Source organism: Bos taurus, chromosome 16, assembly GCF_002263795.3.
Source record: "Bos taurus isolate L1 Dominette 01449 registration number 42190680 breed Hereford chromosome 16, ARS-UCD2.0, whole genome shotgun sequence".
Classification (NCBI taxonomy): domain Eukaryota; kingdom Metazoa; phylum Chordata; class Mammalia; order Artiodactyla; family Bovidae; genus Bos; species Bos taurus.
This window is the reverse complement of record NC_037343.1, coordinates 78,690,950-78,711,755: the sequence shown is the minus strand read 5'-3', so window position 1 is coordinate 78,711,755 and position 20,806 is coordinate 78,690,950. Positions and strand designations below refer to the sequence as shown.

General features: G+C 46.1%; 1 long non-coding RNA gene across 1 annotated transcript; it reads left to right on the top strand.

Moving 5' to 3' along the window:
- The first annotated feature begins 512 nt into the window (after nt 1-512).
- Nucleotides 513-3,953, top strand: LOC132342428 (uncharacterized). Its single transcript, XR_009490794.1, has 3 exons — nt 513-1,294; nt 1,552-1,705; nt 3,819-3,953. It is a non-coding gene; the product is annotated as an uncharacterized lncRNA (long non-coding RNA).
- The last annotated feature ends 16,853 nt before the right edge of the window (nt 3,954-20,806 follow it).

Genomic DNA, 20,806 nt, shown 5'->3' with positions numbered 1-20,806 from the left:
GAGAGAGACCAGTGTGGGGCCGTGGGAGATGGAAAAGACATGGAGTGAAGTATTGAGCTGGAGGTCTCTACTCTTTAGGAAAGACAGGGAAAGAGCCTGGGTAGGTCTGTTCTAAGTCATCCATTTTAGCTGTGGGTTCTTGGGCAAGTTAAACTCTCTAGGTGCTCATTTGTAAGATGGAAATAATTATAATAACTTTCACCCGGGGTTGTGAGAAATAAATGAGATATGGCACATGAAACACCAGCGCAGTAACTGTCACCAGGCAGGACTCAGTCGATCTAGTTCTTATTTCAATATCTTTGAGAAGCATTTGTATATTTTCAAATGACTTCATGCATCAATGAGTGATTTTAATGGTAAACCATTAAATAAACAAATGTTATATAAAAACACTGTAGGCTCAAGGATAAACAAAAATATTTCATTATAACAAGACAATCAATTTACATTTTAAGGCATTTGGCAAAATTATGTATAATTTCATCTGTTTAGGAAGCCCAGATTTCTAAGGGGGTTAGCAGTGAATTTTTAAAAAGTGAAACCTTATAGCAGTAAAAATTGTAGATTTCTTATTTTGCTTACTTTAAAAATTTCTATAGTTAATTCTTCAAGTAGAACTGGCTACTGTACATCAATACTAGTTTCAATTCTCAAATCAATAACCTGGAATTCTTTGGGAAAAAATCCAATTAGTCTAACTGAGGGGTTACCTCCTAAGGCAGTGGGACGCCCCACCACTCCTGTGGTACCTACTGGAAGGGAAGCCCTTTTAACGGCCCCTGCTGCTAAGTCGCTTCAGGCCTGTCGGACTCTGTGCGACCCCATAGAAGGCAGCCCACCAGGCTCCCCCGTCCCTGGGATTCTCCAGGCAAGAACACTGGAGTGGGTTGCCATTTCCTTCTCCAATGCATGAAAGTGAAAAGTGAAAGTGAAGTCGCTCAGTCCTGTCAGATTTTTCGAGACCCCATGGACTGTAGCTTACCAGGCTCCTCCGTCCATGGATTTTCCAGGCATGAGTATTGGAGTGGGGTGCCAAGTGCTCAGGCAGCACGTGGGAGCCGCAGTAGCTTTAAGACAAGCCCTGCTCTCCGATCAGGTGCAGTGAGCGCCGCTTTGTTCGCAAGGCACTTCGCTTTGGATGCCGGTTTCCTGTAAGCGGGATGCTGTTGCCCAGAGAGACAGGAGTCATCCGCAAGCAAAACCAAACACGTCTCGATGTAGATCCTGGGCCGTTAGTGCTGTATCGCTGTTGGACGGTATCAGTTCATGGTTTAAGGAAAAATGAAGTGAGGTCAGTGCCTGCACGCTTGCGATGGAAGCCCCCCAACCCCGGCCCACTGCGGGCCCCGCCCCCAATGCACTCTTTTCTGCATGAACTCCTCTTGGAATGCCTCTCCCCATTCTCTCGCTTAGAGGAGTCTACCTATCCTTCAGGATTCAAATGTCACTTTTTCTCTCTGACTCCTTTTTGTCCTGCTGGGATTGTATTCTTTGTTTTGCTGTCAGAGTATCCTGTGTTTGCTAAGGCTGAAGCATTTTTTCCCGCAGGCATCCTTACTGTTTCTGCGTCTCCATCACGCGATCTTCCGAGGAGCCTGTTGTATTTACCTTCGTATCCCCAGAACTCAGCACTGGGCCTGGCATTATTTATCCAATAAAGACCTTTACCTGAGAACCTCCTCCTCTGGACATGCAGATCCCGGTGAGTTGAACGACAGGCACCTCACCATCATAGTACATTGACTAGGGCTTTCACCGGAAGTGCTCTGCCCCTGCGGGACTTCTGATCGTGGCTCTGGACCTTTTCAGTGGTCACAGCGAGGGGAGGGTGTTGGTGCTGGCATCCACTGGGTGAGGCCAGGGATGTTGCTTAATGTCCTACCCTGTACAGGACAGCCCCCAGCAGAGTCATCCTGCCCTGAATGTCAGTGACACTGAGACCAAGAAACCCTGTTCTAGAGAAGAGAAGGCTGTACAGTCACACTTCCCAGGGACCGCATGGAGCTGTACAGTGTCAGGGACCAGAGGGACCTACAGTGTCAGGGCCCAGAGGGACCTACAGTGTCAGGGGCCACACAGACCTGCACAGTGTCAGGGACATACGGACCTGCAGCGTCAGGGACCTCAGACCCATAAGGGTGTAGTGTGTGCGTGCCCAGTCGCTCAGTCGTGTCTCTTTGCCACCCCATAGACTGCAGTGTAGCCCGCCAGGCTCCTCTGTCCGTGGGATTCTCCAGGCAAGAGTACTGGAGTGGGTTTCATGCCCTTCTCCAGGAGATCTTCCCAACTCAGGGATTGAATTGAGTCTCCTGCATTGCCGACAGATGCTTTACCATCTGAGTCACCGTATATAAAAGTATATATAGTTCTTTAGTCAAAAATTCCCCAAAGCGTTAGAAAATATCGAGTGCTTTCAGAGACAGCTGTGTATCGGAACTTGGTTCCAGTTACGTAGGAGAACACTTGGATCAGGCTCCTCTGACTGAGAAAGGCTGAGTGTGATAAACGAGGTCTGTGCCCCTGCCTGTGGGCTGCAGTGAGTGTGTCGCACTGCTGATGCCACACATGGGGTGCCACTGAGTGGGGGTCTCCCTGACTCGGGTGGGTGGCCCCAGTGCCCAGCCAGATTTGCCCGCATGAGGCTCTGCTCTGCCTATATAGCTGAAGTTTTAAGATAGTGTAGGTAAAAAACCTCCATGGGGTTGCAAAGGGTCGGACATGACTGAGTGACTGAGCAATAAAGTAGAAAACAGATGCGAGAAGCTCCATATACTGTAACCTCATGTATGAGGCTGAGCAGGGGACAACCAACTTCCAGAATGCTGGCTGGACCCTCACTGCCTTAGACTTCCCCTTTGTAATGCTGACCTTCTGATGAAGTGTTCTGGGGGACATTTAGAAAAACAACCCTCTGTCTAAAATGCTGAGTCTCCCAACTGCAGGGACTTTCTTCTGCATCTTCTTGACTGGAAACGCTGCTGTAACACGTGCAGTGATGTCTGTGCTGTTCCCAGCCTGAGACGCCTGCTGGCGCTGGGGGCTTTCATCTGGCCCTTCTCTCCACTCACCTGCCTGCGTCACGGGGCTAGCATCGCCTCCTCCATCCCTTCCTCCGCACCAGCCGGTGATTGCTGGATGGTGCTGACCTAGTCCCTCAGCTAGGTCCTGACTCAGGGGTGACGAGGCGCTCACCCCAGACCCAGGCCCCCACCTTGCGTGGGTCCCTCAGTCCCTTATTTTAATCAGGCCAAATATAGTTGAGGTTAGCTTTTTGAAACCTAATCTGAAAGTTACATTTTTTTAAAATAGAAGAATTGGATGTTTTAGGTTGTTAACATACCTCATCTTTCACCATCTTTCACCATGTCTTTTTAACGATTTCCTGGGCTTTCCTGTCTTTTCCTGCATGGGTTTTGTTTGGTTCGCTTGTTCTCCCGCAGTCTGAGCCTCTTGGGTGTGAGAACCTGCTGTTCGCACGGTGCACGGGCTCTGTGCTTGCAGCGCACGGGCTGAACTGCTTCGCGGCATGTGGGGTCTTCCTGGGTCAGGGTTGAACCTGTTTCTCCTGCATTGGCAGGTGAATTCTTTACCGCTGAGCCACCGGGAAGCCCCCTGAAGGTACTCTTATTCATGGTTTTACTTCCCAGGATCTGACACGTCCGCTTCTTTCAGCTTGCGCCCTTGCCGTGCACTTTTGGGAGACATGGTTCTAAACAGACATACAAAGGGAAGTGTTAAGGGACGGAAACCAGTTTTCATTTTTTTCCTTTTGCCTTATTTTATTTTAAAACTTGTTATTTTGTATTGGAATATAGCCGATGGACCGTGCTGTGACAGTTATACGTGGAGAGCAGAAGCACTCGGCCCTGTGTGCGCATGTGTCCACTCTCCCCCAGACTCACCTCCCATCCGGGCTGCCACACAGTCTTGAGCAAGCTCCCTGTGCCATACAGCAGGTCCGTGCTGGTTATCCATTTTAAATACTGCAGTGTGTACCTGTCCATGCCAAACTCTGTATCTCTCCCCCGCCGCCTTCTTACCCCTGGCAATCATAAATTCAATCTCTAAGTCTGTAAGTCTCTTTCTGTTTTGTAAATAAGTTCATTTGTATCATTTCTTTTTAGATTCCACAAATAGGGAGTGTCACATGATGTTTCTGTTTCTCTGACTTACTGCACCTAGTATGATAATCTCTAGTTGCATCCAGGAGAAGGAAATGGCAACCCACTCCAAAATTCTTACCTGGAGAATCCCATGGGCAGAGGAGCCTGCTGGGCTGCCGTCTATGGGGTCGCACAGAGTCGGGCACGACTGAAGCGACTTAGCGGCAGCAGCAGCAGTTGCGTCCATGTTACTGCAAATGGCATTATTTCATTCTTTTTAATGGTTGAGTAGTATTCCATTGTACTATGTAGCATATTTTCTATATCCATTTCTCTGTTGATGGACATTTAGGTTGTAGAAACAATTTTTGGGTTGGTTCAGGCTCTGGTTATTTTAGATAGGGAGCAGACCTTGGGAGGACAGTTAAACACCTCTGCAGCATTTCAAGAGGGTGGTTTGATTTCACCCTGAGAACGAGAGAAACCTTTAGGATTCTAGGCAGGCTGATGGCGTGCCCCAGTTAGCACCATCACCGGGTCTCTTCTCACACTGATCAGAGCTTGTGTGCCCAGCTCTGCCCGGGTCAGAGGCCCACCACTCCTCTCCAGAATGCGTGTGGACTATATGCTGGTGATGGAGAAAACCTCAGTGACTACAAGAATGTTTCTGCTTTTCGCCCTTTATTGGTACAGACGTCTAATGACAATGGCCTCGTCTCTGAACTTCCCATCTTTCAAAGTCCACCCAATCCTTGCTTTTTTTGGGTACATTTTCCATCTAGTCCAAAGTCAGGAATTTCTGAATGCCATTTCAGGTTCTAGTGTAAGTATCTGAAGGAGTCATTAAACATATAGGAAAAATGAAAAAAAAGAAGTTAGTTTCCTGCATCCTATAGGTTGGGTACATGTTCCTCAAAATAACAGTTGAATAGTTAGAAATGTATTAACCAAAATATCTCATGAAACAACACATCTTACATCTAAAGTTCAATGACATTTGATAGTTAAAGATCCCAAATTTCTATAAAATTCTTAAGTCATTTCTGAATTTTCAGAGCAAAACAATTATCATGATTTATTTACTTTAGTGTATATTTTATCATGATTTAATTCTTTGAATTTAATTCTGGTTCCAAATTGGGAAAGGAATACGTCAAGGCTGTATATTGTCACCCTGCTTATTTATCTTCTGTGCAGAGTAATCATGAGAAATGCCTGACTGGATGAACAACAAGCTGGAGTCAAGATTGTGGGAGAAATATCACTAACCTCAGATATGCAGGCGACACCACCCTCATGGCAGAAAACGAAGAGAAACTACAGAGTCTCTTGATGAAGGTGAAAGAGGAGACTGAAAAAGCTGGCTTGAAACTTAACATTCAAAAGACTAAGATCATGGCATCTGGTCCCATCACTTCATGGCAAATAGAGGGGGAAATAATGGAGACAGTGAGAGACCTTATTTCCTTAGTTGCCAAAATGACTGCAGGTGGTGACTGAAGGCATGAAATTAAAATGCGCTTGCTCCTTGGAAGAAAAACTGTGACCAACCTAGACAGCATATTAAAAAGCAGAGACATTACTTTGCTGCCAAAGGTCATTCTAGTCAAAGCTATGGTTTTTCCAGTATTCATGTATGGATGTGAGAGTTGAACTATAAAGAAAGCTGAGTGCTGAAGAATTGATGCTTTTGAACTGTGGTGTTAGAGAAGACTCTTGAGAGTCCCTTGGACTGCAAGGAAACCCAACAAGTCAATCCTAAAGGAAATCAGTTCTGAATATTCATTGGGAGGACTGATGCTGAAGCTGAAGCTCCATTACTTTGGCCACCTGATGAGAGGAGCTGATTCATTGAAAAAGACCCTGATGCAGGGAAAGATTGAAGGCAGGAGGAGAAGGGGATGACAGAGGATGAGATGGCTGGATGGCATCACTGACTCAATGGACATGAGTTTGAGCAAGCTCTGGGAGTTGGTGGTGGACAGGGAAGCCTGGCATGCTGCAGTCCATGGGGTCACAAAGAGTTGGACATGACTGAGCGACTGAACTGAATTCTTTGAAAAAGTGTGATCTATGCCTGTACACACAATTCTATATTTAGCAGATTTTTTGATGAATTAGAACATCCCCAATGGGAATTTATCTTCCTTCCCATATTTGCCATTTTACCCTCATTTTAGGAATGCTCTGCAAACTCTGCTGTGCATCAAAGCTATCCGAACACGCGCCTTTTCTTCCTGTTCAGCTGTTTCCTTGTGGGAAACAGGCTGTGCCTTTTTATTGTTTTATTTCATGTATCAGTTGGCACAATCCGTGGCACACAGTTTGTTTAGTAAATATTGTTTAACACTCATGCTCAAGAGCTGAATTTACTTTAGCAAGGAAATGGATCACCTGGTCTTTTATGGAACTGCAAATCCCTGCCTCTCCCAGTCCCTACCCCCATTCCCCATGATCCTGGTTCTAAGTGCTTGCCTGTACTTAGAGCAGAACTTCTAAAATTCCGTTCATGTATTCTCTCAACTGCTTGGCTGATTTCTGGAGGCTGAACACGGAAGAATTGATGCTTTTAAATTGTGGTTCTGGAGAAGACTCTTGAGAGTACCTTGGACAGCAAGGAGATCAAGCTAGTCAATCCTAAAGGAATTCAACTCTGAATTGGAAAGACTGATGCTGGAGCTCCAATACTTTGGCCACCTGATGCAAAGAGCAGACTCATTGGAAAAGACCCTGATGCTGGGAAATATTGAGGGCAGGAGAAATGGGCAACAGAAGATGAGATGGTCGGATAACATCACCAACTCAATGGACCTGAATTTGAGCAAACCATAGGAGACAGTGAAGTACAGGGAAGCCTGGCATGCTGCAGTCCATGGGGTCACAAAGAGTGGAACACAACTTAGCGACTGAACAGCAAATGACATAATCTCATTTCTTTAGCAGAAATTCAAATGCTGGAGAAGGGAATGGCAAGCCACTTCAGTATTCTCGCCTTGAGAACCCCATGAACAGTATGAAAAGGCAAAATTTGAGAAGAGCAATGCTTAAAAATAGGGCTTATCTGCTGGCTCAGTGGTAAAGAATCTGCTTGCTAATGCAGGAGACCCAGGTTGTATTCTTGGGTCAGGAAGATCCCGTGGAGAAGGAAGTAGCAACTCACTCCAGTACTCTTGCCTGGGAAATCCCATGGACAGTGGAGCCTGGTGGGCTCTAGTCCATGGTGTCTCAAAGAACTGGACAGGACTTAGTGAAAAAACTACAGCTACAACAATGGTTAAAGGCACTAAGCCTTAAACCACGAAGTGATTTGCCTGGTGGTCCAGTGGTTAAGGCTTTGCCTTCCAGTGCAAGGGATGCATGCTCAGTCCCTGGATGGGAACTAAGATCCTCCATGCCTTGTGGCCAAAAAAAACAAAACATAAAACAGAAGCAATATTGTAACAAATTCAATGAAGACTTAAAAAAAAAAGTTCACATCCAAAAAAAGAAAAAGATATTAGACTCTCCTCCAGTCCATGATGAATGAAGTGTCTAAGCGTTTATTTTACAGTGTGGAGGAGAAAGAGCCCAGTTATAGATAGACTTGGAAGCCAGGGATGCTCCAGAAAAGCTCCCACATCATCACATGGTGGCCCAGGTCTGGGTGCATCCCCTGGTGATGAGATTCCCCTGGTGATGAGATTCCCCAGGTGATGAGATTCCCCTGGTGATGAGATTCCCCAGGTGATGAGATTCCCCTGGTGATGAGATTCTCCAGGTGATGAGATTCCCCTGGTGATGAGATACCCTCTGGTGATGAGATATCCCCTGGTGATGAGATTCCCCAGGTGATGAGATATCCCCTGGTGATGAGATTCCCCTGGTGATGAGATATCCCCTGGTGATGAGATTCCCCAGGTGATGAGATTCCCCTGGTGATGAGATTCCCCTGGTGATGAGATATCCCCTGGTGATGATGTATTCCAGGGAATGAAGAACCTAGGCAGAGATTCATTAATTCTGCTTTGTCTCCCATCTGGCTGAAATCTCTCTAGTTTATAATTCAGTTCTCGTTAGCGGCAGCAGAAGGCATCTGGATCAGGTGGCACCCCTTCTAATGCCTCTTCTTCAGGGGAAATTGGTATCAATTCCTTTAGCCTTTAATCTGCCAGCCAGAGTTTTAATGATTGCTCTGTTCTCCCAAGAGTCCTCTTGAAGATTTCCACAGCTCCCAGGACCCAGAACAGCACAATGCTCTAGTGAACAACCCCCAGGTAAACTCTCTCCAGCAGGAGAGGACTTCACAGCCTTTCTTGCACTCTTGTTTATATCACTCATATTTTCAGCATTGTGATCTCTTCTATACCATTATTTTTTGTAGTTGTACTTTCTCCTAGGTTCTTCCTTCAGAGTACAGAACCAAACTTCGTCACTCAGTGTTTTAAATGGCAAAAAGAAAAGTGAAGTCGCTCAGTCGTGTCTGACTCTGAGACCCCATGGACTGTAGCCTACCAGATTCCTCTGTCCATGGGATTCTCCAGGCAAGAAGACTGGAGTGGGTTGATATTTCCTTCTCCAGGAGATCTTCCTGACCCAGGGATTGAACCCAGGTCACCTTCATTGTAGGCAGATGCTTTACTGTCTGAGCCACCAGGGAAGTCCTTGGCAAACTGCTTTTAAAAGCCAGCTTTTCTGGGGCCTTCACAGAAATGGAAGAATAATGATAAGCTGTGGTTTTCTCAGACCCGTGGGATCCACTGTCTGCTGGGTAAACCTAGAACAGCAGAGACTTGGAGTAAATTCCTGTCTTCCTATTCACTGTGATTCGGTGATACCAACCTGTTTGCACATCAACGTCCTCGTCATGTCCGACTCTTTGCAACCCTATGGACTGTGGCCTTCCAGGAATATCCATGGCATTCTCCAGGCAACTGTACCTGAGTGGGTAACCATTCCCTTCTCCAGGGGATCGTCCCAACCCAGGGATTGAACCCAGGTCTCCTGCCTTGCAGACAGATTCTTTACCATCTGAGCCACCGGGGAAGCCCCTCCATAAAATTAGATTCACAATATTTGACTTATCTTGACTAACTTTGGGATTCATGAAAAATAAGGAACAAGCAGATACAACTGTGAAACAGCTTGAGCTGACAAATACCATTGGTAGCTGTCAATCATTTATCTGAAGTTCACATCAGTACCAGAAAACCGAGTCAAAATAAATTCTGTCACTAAAATACATTAGTCTGTTTCCTCTCTTTAGCCATGTATCTGTTTCTTGTCCCATAAATATTCATTGATGCCCCATGTACCAAGTGATTTTGGAAGTGTTGTGTTGGTAAATATAACAGGTGAGATCTCTACCTTTGTGAACGGTACATTCTACTGTGCAGGAGGGAAGAGAGAGGAGAAATAGATAAATAAATGAAAATACAAGAGATGAACACAGGGGAACATTACCCAGAAGGAAAGGAAGGGGTGTGTGTGAGTCGTCAGGCCAGTTGACTGAAGGTGGGGTGAGGTGGTAAGTGGAAGGTGAAGCTGTCCTCTAGGGTGAGCAGTTTGGTCTTATTTTATTTTAAAATTTTTGGTAATGACTTCTTTATTTTTATTTTTTTCCAGAGGTTTTTTTTTTTTTTTTAATTGACCTGTGGTTGGTTAACAATGTTGTGTTAGTTTCTGCTGTACAGTAAATAAAGTGATTCAGTTAGTTATACATATACATAGATAGTTTTCCATATCCTTGGTTTTATTTTCAGAGCAAGTGGAAGCCACTCGGGTGTCAGTAGTGTCAAGAGCTGATTTCGATGTTCAAAAATTCTCTATGGTTGCTCTTTGGGAGCTCCATGATGAGAAGGGGAAGTGGACGCAGGGAAACAGACAAGGAAGTTATTGCATGTGTTTGTGGGAGGGCAATGAAAACGTGAGCTGGGGTGACGGTTACAGGCAGAGCAAAGGGGAGAGGCGGTTCAGCTGTACACTGAGTGCAGAGCCCCTGCATCTTAGTGATGGATTGGCTTCTGGGCTGAGGGAAGAGGAGGACCTGGGAAATCTGGGCCTGGCCTTGCATTGCTGGCTTGAGGATGCTGCCGTCTCCATAGAGCTGGGAGCGTGTTTGAAGGAGAACCAGATGTCTTCTTTCTGACCTGGATGTTTGAGACCTAGTGAGTACCAAGAGGGAAAGGCAAATAAATAGGTAGTTGTCCAAGGAGGTCAGCACCGCCAGGAAAAGGTCAACTCTGGAGACTTTTATCCAAGTGACATTGACACACGGGTGTTTAAAGCCTGGGATTAGGTCACATTCTCTGGAGAGAGTGCACAGCACGAAGACAGGAGAGGCTTTGCTGGAAAGAGAAGGCTTCTGTCTTGTCAGTTCTCCAGAGCAGAGGGCAGCAAATTATAGCGTGTGGACCTCTTTCTGTATGGCTAGTGGCTAAGAAAGGCTTTTTTTTTTGTTTGTTTGTTTTTACATTTTTAAAGTCTTGTAAAGAAAACAAAGGAGCATATGCAAGATTGCCCACAATGGTCCACAGAGTCTAAAATATTTATGATCTAGCATTTTAGAGGGAAAACTTAAAGTGGAGGATGTGAAGCCAGCAGAGGAAACTGAGAAGGAACGTGCAGGAGTGTCTGGGGGGATCAGAAGAACGTGATGTCACGGAAGCTACGAGAAGAATGAGTGTGACAAAGTTCTCTGAGGACTCATGGGTGGTGAGGAGAGAGGATGGCATGGCTGCCGGGGGCACACTGGTTAAGGGAAGCAACTCAGCATCTGTAACAGGCACCCCCAACATTTCCAGGGCTTAGTAAACACTCTGCAAGCTTCCGGCCCACTTGTGCAGTTTGCAGTCGGCTTGAGGTGCGGGGTGGTGCGTCTTGCTCCATGTATTCACACGGCAACACAGTCCTCGTACCTCGTGACCCTTTCGGGTGTTGAACTCTGAAGTTGGATCGCCAGCCTCAGGTCAAGGATCCCAGGTGAGAGCTTCTTCAGGGACCAGCACCCTTTCAGCAACGTTCAGTGGGTTGGCGCTGAATCCTCTGGCCACGGCCAGCACCAAGGAGGTTGGGGGCTGTAGTCTGAACAGGTCCCTAGACAGGAAAGCTGATGGGTTTGGTGAACACATGGTCATCTCCGCACAGGGATCTCCCCAAGAACCGTCTCTGCAGTGGAAATTCAGGCAGTGTACCCCGTAGCCGTGACTGTAGATGTGAACTTAGCAGATGGAGAAGGCAAGCCTGGGCTTCTCTCTCACTAAGGATGACTATGAAGGGGCACATAAAGCGGGATGGAGGTGGGGGAAGGACACAGGAGGCACCGTGCGGCCGTGCCAAAGCTGGCAACGCCGACAGCGATGTTGATACTGCCCGCCGTCCATGGTGGTTCCGAGCACTGGTCCTGTGTCAACTCACTAAATTTCTACAGCACTCTTAGGTGGTGGGTGCTCTTGTCATCCCTGTTTTGACAGATGAGGAACCTGGAGAACAGAGAGATGAAGTAACTGACCCAACATCACACCATGCCCGAGCCGGGATGAATATCCGGCCAATAAGGCTCCTGGGCTCATGCTGCTCGTAGTGCTTGGTAGAGAGGGCCCAGCTCTTAGAAGGGAGGAGGCTTGGACTTGACTTCTTGACCTGTTTCTCACGAGCTCTGTGACCTTGGGGAAGCCATGTGATTTCTCAGTTTTCTCACCTATTGAAAAGACAACACCCACTAACCTGCTACAGAATTATTGGTAGGGTTAATATAACACATGTACCTGCTATAAGTACCTGGTATCATGCCTAAAAACTAGTAGACCGATGATAAATGGCAACTTAATCTACTAATTAAGAAAGGGATATGTCTGAGTAGATTTTTTTCTTGTATTGCATATTTTTTCTTTAAAATTTTGATAACAGCTTTAGAAATTGTGCCTTTGCTTTACAGTCCGGTAGGCAGGAGTGAAATGCGTCATTATGTACGTGCATTTTTCGAGGTCCAGGCGCAGGAAATCAGGGAGTGTGTGATTTTAAGTGTGTAGACCGCTGCATTGTCTCTGCAACAGCTTAGGGGAGACTTTCTCAAAGCGACCTGCTGTCCGATAGCAAATTGCTGGTTGGTGACTTTATTGTCATTTATCCCCTTATCTTGAACAAATGTGCCTTTGTTTTATACCTGCTAGGTGTGGAGGGAAAATCTATGAAAAGACTCCCACCTTTCCCATTCAAAAGGTCACTTGCATTTTATAAATACAAGTGAGCAGATATATCATCTGGTCAGGAAGATATTTCACCTATCAGACCAGGGTCTCTGTCCAGTGCAGTGTGACACCTCCTAAATTCTCAGGGCCCTTAGAGCAAGAGGAAGAGGACAGGCCGACACCGGCTGAGAGTGGAGTCAGCGAGATCGCAAATGTATCTTCTGCCCCTTAGATTTTCTAAAAAAAGGAAATGTCTACCTCATTTGGAAGTTGCTTCTGGTGGTTCTTCATTGGTGAGGATTGTACAAAGAGAGTTTGTCTTTTTATTATTGTTTCTGCTTATTTTGTGCTTATTTATTTTTCTATTTCTTAACTGTTTTATTGAAATGGATTTTTTCCTTCTTTAAAAATTTTTATTGACGTGTAGTTGATTTACAATATCATGTTACTTTCAGGTGTACAGCACAATGCTTCAGTTATGTACCGAACATATTCATATATATATATTCCTTTTCAGATTCTTTTCCCTTCTAGGTTATTATAAAATACCGAGTACAGTTTCCTGTGCTATACAGCAGGGCCCTGGGGCTCATCTGTTTTATGTACACTATTGTGTACGTGTTAATCCCAAACTCCTAATTTATCCCTCACCCTCCTTTCCCCTTTGGTAACCATAAGTTTGTTTTCTGTGTCTGTGAGTCTGTTTCTGCTTTGTAAATAAGTTCATTTGTGTCTTTCTTTTTTTTTTTTTTTTTAGATTCTATTAGTGGTAAAGAACCTGCCTGCCAGTGCAGGGAACATAAGAGATGAAGGTTCGATCCCTGGGTCGGGACGATCCCCTGGAGGAAGGCATGGCAACCCATTCCAGTGTTCTTGCCTAGAGAAACCCGTGGACAGAGGAGCCTGGCGGGCTGTAGTTTGTAAGAGTCGGACACGACTGAAGCAACTTAGCACGCACGCACGTAGCAATACCATGTGATATTTGTCCTCTCTGCCTGACTTACTTCACTGAATATGATGATCTCTAGGTCCATCCACGTTGCTGCAAGTGGCATTATTTCATTTTCCTTTAATCATGAAGAGAGTCTGTCTTAAATCCAAGATAGTTTAATTCCTGAAAGCCCTCACTGTGAGGCATTTATGCGACCTGGACTCCACAGTGAGACAGCGGAGGGGAGTCCCGGGTGTTGTATCATTTATATCAGAGACTCGCAGTCATAGAGGTAGGAAAAAGAAAAAAGAAAAAACCTCTGGAAAACCGGTGTCTTCTGGGTCTCAGCCCCCTTTAAAACTAATGAGTCTAGAAGGGCTTCAAGGAAGCACTCACCTGGCTGTGTCCCGGCTCCTTCAGGGGTTTCAGACCAACCCTGACCTTTCCCCTGACACTCCAGGTACTCAGGATGCTGCAGGCTGATTAGAGGGGTCCCCAGGTAAAGAATCTGCCTGCAGGGCAGGAGATCTGGGTTTGATCCCTGGGTTGGGAAGATTCCCTGGTGGAGGGCATGGCAATTCACTCCAGTATTCTTGCCTGGAGAGTCCCATGGACAGAGGAGTCTGGTGGGCTACGATCTGTGGGGTCACACGGAGTTGGACACGACTGAAGCGACTAAGCACAGCATACAGGGCGCATGTTGGTTGGGGTCTCATGGCCCCAAAGACACAGACTTTGCCATTTAGCATATTGGTAAAGGGCTGTGGATTCAAGCAACCTTGTTGCTTCTCATGGTGGCAAATTTACTTACTCTCCTGAGCCTGGGCAGCCTCTTTGTGAAATGGCGCTAGTGAGGCCTCTGAAACGAAGTTTGCATGGATAAAAGAGACAGTGACCACAAAGGGCGTCACCCAGTCCGGGAGTGACTCTGCTGTCCCCTGGGCGCCATGAAGCCGTCTAGCTGAGAGGCTTGAGAGGGTTCTCAGTGTCAGTGACCAAAGGAGAGAAAAGGAAACCAAAGCTGGGTCCTGGTGATGCCCAGATCTGGTAGTTTGAGTGCAGCCTTGTAGGGTTTGCATCTGGAAAAGCAGCCCAGGATATATAATGTGATCATGATTAGAAAAAATTGTTTAAAACGTAAAGACTCAGACTCGGCCAGATGTGGAGTTGGACACGAGGGCCTGGACTGGTGGGTCATTTCAGTGTGTGGTGTCTGGGGAGAGCTTTTCCTCTGGTCCATGGATGGGGCAGTGGAGACAGGTGGGAGGAGGAGCTGGGGACAGGAGTTGTGAGCTCAGGCCGGCGGACAGTGGTCCAGGAAGAAGGGGGCAGGGACCTGCAGGGACCTGCAGAGAAGAAAATCGGACGGAGCCTCAGCTGGCGCTCAGGTCTGAGACACAGCGTCTCACAGAGAAAGGAGGCAGAGTTTGAGGCTGAAGAGGCCAGCCTGGAGGCTGAGAAGCTGCGGGATTGGGATGAGGACCGAGTGCTCCCAGAGTGGAGGGAGGGACTGCAAAGGCAGAGTGCCTTCGGGGAGGAGGAGGTGCCAGGTGAGTGTGGGGCCACAGCCAGACTGTGCGTGTCACCTTACTGTCACTCCTGCTTGCAGAGTGGATGGTCCTAAAGACAGGGCCGGACTGAGCCTGTGTGTGTGGGGATCAGACTCAGGGTGGCTGTGAGCTGACTAGGACAAGCCTCGCAAGCTCTGGGTGGTCCTTCTGAAAATGCAAACTTGATCCCATCTCCCCTCCTCCTCAAGCCTTCAGTGGCCCCCCTGGTTTGTGGGAGGGACTCTGGATTGCTCAGGTCGGTGTTCAAAGCTGGGACTTGGCGCTGACTTCCTTCCCAGGTCTGAACTTTTCCCTCAGAGACTCCCTGCATTCCAGACAGGCAACAGCCCTCATCATTTCCCAGACGTGGAGATGGCCACTCCCAAGCTAGAAGACCATCTCTTTTCTCGGCATCCTGCTCTAAGCACAGTGTATCTTACACAGAAGCAAATTGTAAGAGAGTTAGAGCAGAGAGAATTCAACTCATGTCTTAAGTTTGATCTCCTAGTGTTAAGTCTGTAAATGCAGGTACTTTTGCCTAGAAAATCCCATGGACGGAGAAGCCTGATAGGCTGCAGTCCATGGGGTCGCTAGAGTCAGACACGACTGAGTGACTTCACTTTCACTTTTCACTTTCACGCATTGGAGAAGGAAATGGCAACCCACTCCAGTGTTCTTGCCTGGAGAATCCCAGGGGCGGGAAGCCTGGTGGGCTGCCGTCTATGGGTCGCACAGAGTCGGACACGACTGAAGCAACTTAGCAGCAGCAGCAGCAGCAAGGTGTTATCTGAGCGTCTTGGCAGCATCCTAATGTATCTGCCCTCCTCTGGCCCAGGCATCCTCCTCTTTGTTAATGTGGCATCTCTGAATTTCTCTACCACGGCAGTTGTCACGCAGCAGTAGGCTTTTGTTCTCTTCCTCTTTATCTTTGTAATCCTGATGCTAAGCGGAGGATCCGACACCCAGGCAGTCCTTTCTTAGGTCCTGACCCCCTTTATCTGTTGCACGTGGAGTGTGCCCACATCATGACCTTTATCTGACATGTGAGGATCATTGGTTTCCACGTCTGTGTCCTCTCTGAACTATAAGCTCGGTGAGGCCAGAGGCTGTAATTTTTCTATCTATACATCCTGCACCTGGAACATAGTAGATGCTAAAAATGTATTTGCTGATTAAATGAATGAATGAGTCATTATCATTGGACACTGCGGATAAACACTCAAGTAAACTTTCAAAAAATAAATGACCTCCGTACAGAACCTGTAAAGATTGTGTTTCCAAATGGTCACTGTCCATTAAAAGCAAGTAGTCCCAGAAGATTGTTAGCTGCATAAGTTTCCCCATTATTCTCTAATTGGGGCCCAGCAGCTAGAACTCTGCTTGTTTTGTCTACTTCCCTGACAATAGATCTGGACTCTCTTCTGGGTCTCCCTGAAGTGAAAGGCAATCTGTAAGCATCGCATGGCTTCAATATATTGATTGAAAGACTGGAGGCTTCATGTAACTTCTATCTTTTTACTCCTCATATTATCTTAAAGGTTGTATTTGTGTGCAGGACATATTTCTAAGTTTTGATTTGAATGCAGGACGTATTTATAAGTTTTGATTTGAACGCAGGACGTGTTTATAAGTTTTGATTTGAACGCAGGACGTATTTCTAAGTTTTGAAGAGCACTATTCTTGAACAGGGATGGCAGAGAAATTTCTTAACCCTCCAGGAATTGATTCTAAAGAAATTGTATTCTAGCGCCATAATTATATTTTAGTCAATATTTTGACTCTGGGGGAAAAACTTTATATTGCAAATTAAAAAATATTCTAAACAAGAAAATATTGAGAAAAAGTATCTAAAGATCACTTTCAGAAAATTTAAATAAAAATGTTAGTAGCATTTTTTCATACATTAATATATAACTTTTTAAATGAATAAAAACAGACAATTCACATCCATAAGGAGATTATTTCTCTGAAACTCAAGAAAAAAAATCCAGCTTTGAGTTAGAATGTATGTCTTTATATTGAAATACTTTTAATCATTTAAAAAAATGACATTTCTTAAAATATATTTAAAAGTACATTCTTACAGAGAAGGAACTTTATAAGACAATCAAAACAGTGGAAATTCAATGACTGTTTTAAGTTTGTTCCCCAAATATTAAATCTGAAAATGTAAGTGCTTTAAACACAGTTGAATTTTTAGCAGGATTACAGAACACAGAATGGTTCCCTTCAAGAATGAAAAAAAAAAAATTAAAAGATAAATAAAAGTAAATAGCTGTTATATCCTGTCTAAAACAAAAAAACTGTCTATATTACGGTGTCTTGGTTTTGTTAGTATATCCTTTTAAAACGTGGATCAAAGACAGGAAGATTGTGGGGTTCATTCATGTGTTTTGTGCTATTTGTATTTTTGTATATCAAGAAACTCAAGCATCTGTAGAAGTGCAGGCTGCAGTGGGGTCAGGTTCCCTGGGAGGGTGGGTAAGAGTTGTTGATGGTGATCAGTGATAGATGAGTCTCAGCTCACTGGTGCAGAGGCCAGAAACTTCAGAGTGGCCTCTTTGATGAAACCCCAAGGGCAGAGCGGGGAGGGTGGTCCCTCACTCAGCCAATGTGGTGTTGATTGGCCAGCACGGAAGCCGGGTAACCTGATACGTCTTTGAGAAAATCTCGGAGTAACTTTAGATGTGTCTCTCGGAGTTATCTTCGTATCAAGGGAGATGAATGAAGCACAGCCATGTTTATCTGGATGATCGTTTAGTACACATTGAGTCTGTTCTTCCACACTTTTCCTTTCAATACCCTACAACTCGATTCTGGGTGCCAACAGGGAAAAGAGGATGAGAATTTAAAATACTTGCTTTGTGCCTAGAAAATGCTGTTCAGTTGGTTTAAAAGTGGTAAAGTCAGCACGTCCACCGATTGTTTTGTCTGCGTCCGAGGACCTCAAAGTACTCTCCACAGGTGGTCCCCAGGCTGGAGAAACCCAAGGGAGGGAGGAGGCAGGTCGTGATGGCTGGTCCTGGTGGCGGCAAAGGCCTGGAGTAGTGGGCCACGTTTCAGGGGGAACTTCCCGGCCAGAGAGAAGAGACAACAAGGTCTGGAGTGGTATGTCCTGCCTTACTAGGGTGGGGGTCTGAGTCCCCTGACCCTCACTGCCTTCCTTTGTCCCTTTAAAATCCCTCCCCCACCCAATATGTCAAGATGAAGGGGGAGATTTCAGAAATTAAGCGGATACTATTTTCAGGCTATTTTATTTTCACACTAATGTCTAGGCTCAAAGAGAAATAGAGAAAGGAGAACAGGGAAAACACTGGGTCGACCTGACTCCTGAAAGTGTATCTAATTGGTATTTGTCACAATTGTGTCAATTGGGAACTTCAGAATCACATACAAAGATAATATCATCCATCCTCATTTTGGAGGATTTTTAAAAATCTTCAACAGTAATTATCAGAAGAGCTTCTACTAGAAAGGACTTGAGGATGCAGCTGGGGAAGGAGAGGGTGGGATGAACTGAGAAAGGAGCACTGACATACACACTATGGCGTGTAGAGTAGGTCTCTGGAGGGGACCTGCTGCCTAGTCCCGGAGCTGGGCTTGGTGCTCTGAAGGGATGGCAGGTGGGGCTGGGAAGGAGGCTCTTCAGCAGGGAACGTACGTACACCTATGACCGATTGGTGGTGTTGTGCAGCAGAAACTAACACAACAGTGTAAAGCAATTATACTCAAATAAAACAATTTTTTTTTTTTTTAAGAGAACCTATACTAAGTACTGTTTTACGTTTGGGAGAAAATACCGTTTGTGGCGGCTGCTTGCCAGAATTATTAATTGGCTTTATCATTAAGCCAGTCAATCCTAAAAGAAATCAATCCTGAATATTCATTAGAAGGACTGATGCTGAAACTGAAGCTCCAATACTTTGGCCACCTGATGCAAAGAGCTGACTCAATTAGAAAAGACCCTGATGCTGGGAATGATTAAAGGCGGGAGGAGAAGGGGATGACAGAGGATGAGAAGGTTGGATGGCATCACTGACTCGATGGACACGAGTTTGAGCAAGCTCCAGGAGGTGGTGAACGACAGAGAAACCTGGTGTGCTGCAGTCCATGGGGCCGGAAAGAGTTGGACACGACTGAGGGACTGAAGAGCAACAATCGCTAACGAGATATGTGTTTTTGGAAAGTCTCTTTACGTTGATATTTACTTTCTTCATTTTCAACATTAGGTGGGGTACTAAATAATCTCTAAACTTGACAGTTTCCGGATGTAGTGATTTTGGATGAAACTGAGTCTTCTTCCTCCATCAACACACAAAGAAAAAGATTTTAGTATCTTGTCGACAATGAAACAAGACATTGGACGACAAAACATCTCACAAAACTGGAAACTCCTGAATCCCTGAGACTGTCATGCACACAATTGCTTCAGTTGATCTGAATAATCTGATTTGTCACTGAGTTCCTATCTTTTGATTCAGTAGGTGGGGGGTAGGGGGTGGGGGATGCTCAGAAATAAAGCCCCTGGTGCTCGGCTGAGCTGGGTAGCCACCTGCCGGCAGGCTGTCTGATGAGACTCTGTGGAAGAGGGTGTCAGTGAATCATCATTTGTAAATCTACAATCCGTATTTACGCGTCTCTGTCAGGAATGGGTCTCGAGACTGGAAGCTATCAAAGAAGGAGGAGTCCCTTACGTGTTCCCCCTGTCGGCACCTCTCGATGGCTTAACCTCCCCAGTCAAAATACCGATCGATGTCACCGTGACAGATGTCTTTTCTCCCGTGAGAGTGTCTGTAAATCAAGCCCCATCAGGGTATAACAGAAGCTATCATGACACTGCATCACCCTTTGCAATTCCACCCGTGTCAGAGAACAATAAGCATTACTTTAAAGGAAAATATTTTTTGAAAATAAATTGAGGCAGTATTTCAAAAAGGTGAATTTTGTGGTGCAAAGTATGGTTGGAAATACGGTTCCTGCTTTGTGTCTGGAAAGATGCCCTTCTTTTCTTTTCCATTTGGTTGTTATTGAGCATGGGGGAATGAGGAGAGAGGACCCAAGTAACAAAAGGAAAGTGCTGTGGGGAAGACAAAGAAGATGTCTCTTCCTTGCTTACTGATTATTAGACCACGGACCTCGGTGGTTCTAACCGGAGACAGGAAGTAGGTGGTGGAGACCCAAGATGCTGCCTGCAGGGACCCCAGAGGGAGTGGAAGAAGCTGGGGCAGGCAGGGAAGGCGGGCGTCCCCGGGAAGAGGAGGGCGCTGGGTGGGAAGTGTTTACTGTAAAAGATTCTTGAAATGAGCATGAATGGCCAAGTCAGCCTGAAGCAGGAGAGGAGAGTGAAGACTGGAGTCCATGTGTCGGCTTGGACGTGAGCATGAGGGTTGCTGCTGGGGGTTCTCTGCTGTGACTTGAGTTTAGGGCAGAGAGTCTGAGGGCGGGTGCAGCTCAGCTGTGCTGTGGGGCTCTTCTAGCAGAGCTTACAGGTAAAGAATTGGAGCAAGTGGGTGGCACTGGATTTTTACCCTGAGGTCCCACAAGATGGGAAGCTTGCCTTTCCCCTGGCTGTCTGCCAGGACCAGCACACAGGACCTGCCTGAGGACCCTGGTTCTGCAGGCAGACTGCCCAAGTTCAAGCCCCAGCTCTGCTATTTGTGAGTCCTGTGACCTCAGAGACAGTTTCCTAGCACTCTGTGCCTCAGTTTTACCGTCTCTAAAATGGGCGTATTGGTGTATACCTTCCTTGTAAGGTTGTTGTGAGACCCCATCAGCTTAATGCTTGCAAAGTAAAGCTTCCAGAATGCCCCCCAGCACAAGGCATGCCCGGGGACCTAACTCCATCCATCCATGGCCATGGCCCTCCACGTAGACCATGCTTCTGTTACCAGAGACTGAGGAGAGGTGCAGAGAGCAAAACCTGAACTTCACATTCATAAGCTATCTGGGTAACTGCTCAAAACACTTTGATGTTCATAGAGAAGCACTTTGCCTGGAGTCATTCCAAATGTTGGGACAACGAAATCTCCAGGGCACAGCCAGGAAAACCCCTTC